The sequence below is a fragment of the Balaenoptera physalus genome (genome assembly GCF_965194825.1).
Source record: "Balaenoptera physalus genome assembly, chromosome: 16".
NCBI lineage: Eukaryota > Metazoa > Chordata > Mammalia > Artiodactyla > Balaenopteridae > Balaenoptera > Balaenoptera physalus.
Window position 1 is genome coordinate 72,751,296 of NC_138898.1, and position 5,072 is coordinate 72,756,367.

At 43.2% G+C, this 5,072-nt stretch overlaps 1 protein-coding gene and 1 long non-coding RNA gene across 2 annotated transcripts in view; one reads left to right on the plus strand and one right to left on the minus strand.

Moving 5' to 3' along the window:
• LOC309645684 overlaps positions 1–5,072 on the minus strand; it is a 594,963-nt gene that overhangs the window by 422,618 nt on the left and 167,273 nt on the right. The gene's annotated exons all lie outside the window — the stretch shown is intronic.
• Positions 1–5,072, plus strand: part of CACNG3 (calcium voltage-gated channel auxiliary subunit gamma 3) — an 87,202-nt gene that overhangs the window by 3,641 nt on the left and 78,489 nt on the right. The gene's annotated exons all lie outside the window — the stretch shown is intronic.

Consider the following 5,072-nt stretch of genomic DNA (forward strand, 5'->3'; position numbering starts at 1 on the left):
ATCTGAAGGGCTGTCATATGGAAAAAAGATTTGAAATGTTCTATGTGGCCTCAAGGGGTTAGAAGTGGGAGCTAGAAAAAAACAGGTTTTACCTCAATATAAGTAACTATCTAATATGGCATGGGGAGCTTTCAGAAGTTATGAGCTGTCTACCACCAAAGATATTCAAGTATAAGAAAACTACATCAATTGTTTCCAGTCTTAACTAGTCAACAGAATCATATGGGGAGATTTAAAAAATAGATTATCAGGCCCCCACAACTAGGTTCTTTGCCTCCATGGGTCTGTGGTGGATCACTTGGAATCTTAATTTTCTAAAATTCCTCCAAGCAATTACGATATTAAAGCCAACACATGTTGAGTATTTACAATGGGTCTGGGAATGACCATGTGTGTTAGGAAGGATCACGTCTCTCAAGTGAGAGAAGAGATGTTTCCAGTTTTCATTTCTATAACTCACCAGAAAGTCACTTATATTTAGCACTTACTATGTGCTAGGATTGTGCTAAGAATTTTGAAAAAATAACTTTCATCTTCAAAGGTGTTCAGTGATGCAGGTATAAGTATTAGCCTCATTTTACAGACGAGAAAACTGAGGCCAGGAGAAGTTGTATAACTTGCCCAAGGTCACATACCTAAACTCAGCAGACACTACCTCACCTAAGCAATGTTGCTTCACTGAGCACTTGCTAGGGAGCATTAATTCATGCTCTAGTGGATAGGTTGCTACTGGTACAAATATTAGCTTGTGAGAATGCCCTGACACATGGGTTTTTCCATTCAGAAGCCCCAGATCCCAGAACACTCAGCATGCCTGTGCAGCCTCTACAGGGGGGCAGGAGCCACCAGACAGGCAAAAACTCAGAGGCAGCAAAGGACACTCTTTGAGTGAAAAAACAATCAACCTATGTAGAGACACCCACACTGAGAAGCCAGAATGAATGCCTGACTCATTAGCTGGAAAGCACGCAAGGCATTCACAAAGCAGTGCCCCTACCTGCTGCGTGCTTTCAATGGCGGTGTGTGAATTTGAATGAGAACATGTTCAATATGTGATTCTCTCATCAAGAAACCTCTTGAACTCCTAGTTATAATCAAAGTGATGTGTTTAGATCATGGCAAGACCACTGGCCTAGTAGCAAGGAACCCTGGGTGCTAATCACATTTCTGTCACTGATAGTTATGTGAATTGTGTACGTTATTTCCTCCTTTGGACCTCAGTTTACCCAGTTCTAAAATGAGAGCTTCAGATAAGATTAGGAAGTAACAAATCCAAAGGTCCCTGTGGACTCGGCGGGTAATGTAAAGTGTGAAACAAACATTTCACAGTCCTCTTACCTCAGTTATATTGGCGTGGGGGAAGGAGTAAGAGTGTGTTTGAGAAGATATAAGGTAACTGAAACTTGGTCTCAGTGTGTGGGCAACAGAGAGTAGTGCGGACTGTGGCACATTGGAAACAATTACTACGTGGCTTGAGTCGATCTTTACTCTGGGGAAATGTATACCAAACTTGGCCCAATATTCCAAATTTTAAAAAGCTAGATGTTAAATCTCCTGATTTTTAAAATGTGGGCAACTAGTTTAACTTTTTAAACATGCAGTGCCAGCCAAACCAAACTCACTTTACGGCTGAATTTGACCCATAGGCTGCCTTTTGAGCCCCGGAAATTATCTAAAAGCCCCTTTAAATCCAGATTTCTGATATTTTCGTTTTTGATTCCTGAATTGCTCTTTGTTAGTCAATAATCACTTATTCAATTCATTAAAAAATTGCTTACTAAGAAAAGAAAGCCCACTTAGGATTTTAGGACAGGGAACTTAAAATTACGAAAAAGAGGTTCAATAAACTGCTATTTCTGCTACAGATGGGCCTGGATGACATCAAACATCTGGCTGAAAAACTGAAAAAAAATTAACCAGTCATTAGAAATTCCCCCATATTTCCAAATCTCCAGATGGTTGACTTTTTCAGCCAGATGGGGTTCCAGCTTCATTTATGTGTTCAGAAGCCTTCGGGGAAGCTTCAAAGACGCGGTTGAGGACAGGGTTGGGAGAAGGACATAAGTATTTTCTATGTGCCAAGCCCACGCTAGGTGCTTTCACATATATTAACTCATAATTTTCACATCTCCTATCTGCCCCCAGCAGAATATAAACTCCATAAGTACAGGGATTCTTGTCTGTTTGGGGCACTACTATATCCCTAGAGCTTAGAAACAGTACCAAGTAGTCACTTCTGCTCCCCCTGTCCTAGATTTAATGCTGCACCTTCCCTTGGACGTGGGTGCAGAATGCATTAGAACTCTCTTACTCTCTTCCCTACTCCTGAACTTCTCCTTATTCCTTTCTCTCCACTCTTCTACCTTGACCCTAAAGCCCATGAGGCAGATAGAAGAGAGAAATGGGCTGGAGTCTTAAGACAGGATGGGGGAGACTGACCATGACTGTGTCTGGGGGCAGGTCAGGATGGGGAAGGTGGCAGAGGTTGAGGTGTGAGCATGACTAATATTCAGCCAGAACATGTTTGTATAGCCATACTGTTTGTTAAAATGTTGAAATACTTCCCTCCCTGTTGATAAACAACAACTGGTCCAAGTCCCTCACCAGACCCCCGCCACTAGCCCTAAGCCCTTCATGGAACCTCTCAAACATCCACTAGATCCACCAAGTAAGAGGTTAAAACCTGGTCCAGCAGGGCCATCACGATCATGTTCCAGCCCTGTGGAAGCATCCATTCTAATTGGCTCGTCTTGTGTCCTACTTGTGGTTAAATAGTTTTGAATCTTACTCTTAGTTGCGTCATCCTTGATGGAAAGGACTCCTCTTTTTTCTACCACAAACCCAGCCTTCTGACCCTAGGATTCTACCCATCTTAGAAAGTAGATAGCTTGAAAATACTTTTTTTTTTTTTTTTTTTGCTTAATCATTTGAGATGTTATCTCTGGATTGGAGTAAAGGCAAATGACGGGCAATCCAAGGTGGGGTGACCACTGTAAGCTACTAGCATGGGTGACTGGTGTGGGTAACCAGCACGCAGCAAGAAAAAAATAAAACAAGAAATCAGGCAAAAAGATGAGTGTGTCCTTTTTTTAATTTATTTATGTATTTATTTATATTTTTGGCTGTGTTGGATCTTCATTTCTGTGCGAGGGCTTTCTCTAGTTGCGGCAAGCGGGGGCCACTCTTCATCGTGGTGCGCGGGCCTCTTCACTATCGCGGCCTCTCTTGTTGCAGAGCACAGGCTCCAGACGCGCAGGCTCAGTAATTGTGGCTCACGGACCTAGTTGCTCCGCGGCATGTGGGATCTTCCCAGACCAGGGCTCGAACCCGTGTCCCCTGCATCGGCAGGCAGATTCTCAACCACTGCGCCACCAGGGAAGCCCGAGTGTGACCTTTTAATGTTTAATGTCATAGAGCAGTATCTAACCAGCTTACTTAAGTGGTCATCTATTTCTCCGGGGGAATGTACCTTTGTTTGACTTAGCTTTTATTATAGATTCAGGCCCAGTTGTATAGTTAGGTGTTTACTTGTCGAAAACTTGGGAGGATGCACATATATTTTTTAGTTCAGTAGAGGTACAAATGATTTCTGTTCATTAGAGGAGATAACCTCAAATGTTGTGGACTATTGCTCACCCTCTAGGACATTAATCAGTTTTATAGATAACGTAAAGATATTATTTCAGATTTGTTTTTTAAAGACAATTTTATTTATTTTTGGCTACGTTAGGCCTTTGTTGCGTGGGCTTTCTCTAGTTGTGGCAAGCGGGGGCTACTCTTTGTTGCGGTGCACAGGCTTCTCAGGCTTCTCTTGTTGTGGAGCATGGGCTCTAGGCGCGCGGGCTTCAGTAGTTGTGGCACTTGGGCTCAGCAGTTGTGGCTTGCAGGCTCTAGAGCTCATTAGTTGTGGCACATGGGCTTAGTTGCTCTGCGGCATGTAGGATCTTCCCGGACCAGGGCTCGAACCCGTGTCCCCTGCATTGGCAGGTGGATTCTTAACCACTGAGCCACCAGGGAAGACCCTCAGATTTTTTTTCTTTGAAAAAAAAGTACATAACATCTTCCTTTGAGCCAGCTTTGTCATTCTGCTGGTTCCCTCACTGATGAATTGAATAAAACTTGACATAAGCTCACTGTGTATTTTAGGAGAATTATGTTTTTAACGATTTGAACATTATACTCCGACATGTGGAAGTATCCGCAATGAAAACCAATGTTTCTGAGGTTAAAAAGAAGCCTACAAAACTCCAAGGTTGTTTGTCTTTTCCTTCATCCCATGACCCTGCCGGAGTCTACTTTTTCGATGTAGGAGCAAATAGGCCTTTAACAATTTATGTGTGGCCACAAAGAATATCAGATAGTAGGAGGGGTTTTGAGGTCAGGCAGACCTGGGTTCTTACCTGAATCTGCCGTTTACTATCTACAAGACTTTGGAAATTGCTAAACCTCTGAGCATGAGTTTCCTTACCTGTACAACGAGGAAGCAAAAGTAGCAAGCAGTTTCATCTGTTTCTGCCTTAGTTCTTAGTTGTGTCTTGTGGTTCCTTCATTCCTTCATACCTCTAAATAATATGTTGACCAGTAGTCCTTGATTCATGCATTTTAGACAAGATCAATTTGCTAAGACAAATGATAAGTTCGCTTTTTTTTTTTTTAATAAATTTATTTATTTATTTATTTATTTATTTTTGGCTGTGTTGGGTCTTCATTTCTGTGTGAGGGCTTTCTCCAATTGCGGCAAGCGGGGGCCACTCTTCATCGCGGTGCGCAGGCCTCTCACTGTCGCGGCCTCTCTTGTTGCGGAGCACAGGCTCCAGACGCGCAGGCTCAGTAGTTGTGGCTCACGGGCTTAGTTGCTCCGTGGCATGTGGGATCTTCCCGGACCAGGGCTCGAACCCATGTCCCCTGCTTTGGCAGGCAGACTCTCAACCACTGCGCCACCAGGGAAGCCCCAAGTTCGCTTTCTTATACCACTACCCTTTCTTCCAATAATTTTGGCTCCTCAGTGAGTTTACCTGTGGCTCCAAGAAGAATCATTCATAAAGATTGAGGGTGGCTGGAAAAAAGAGGCA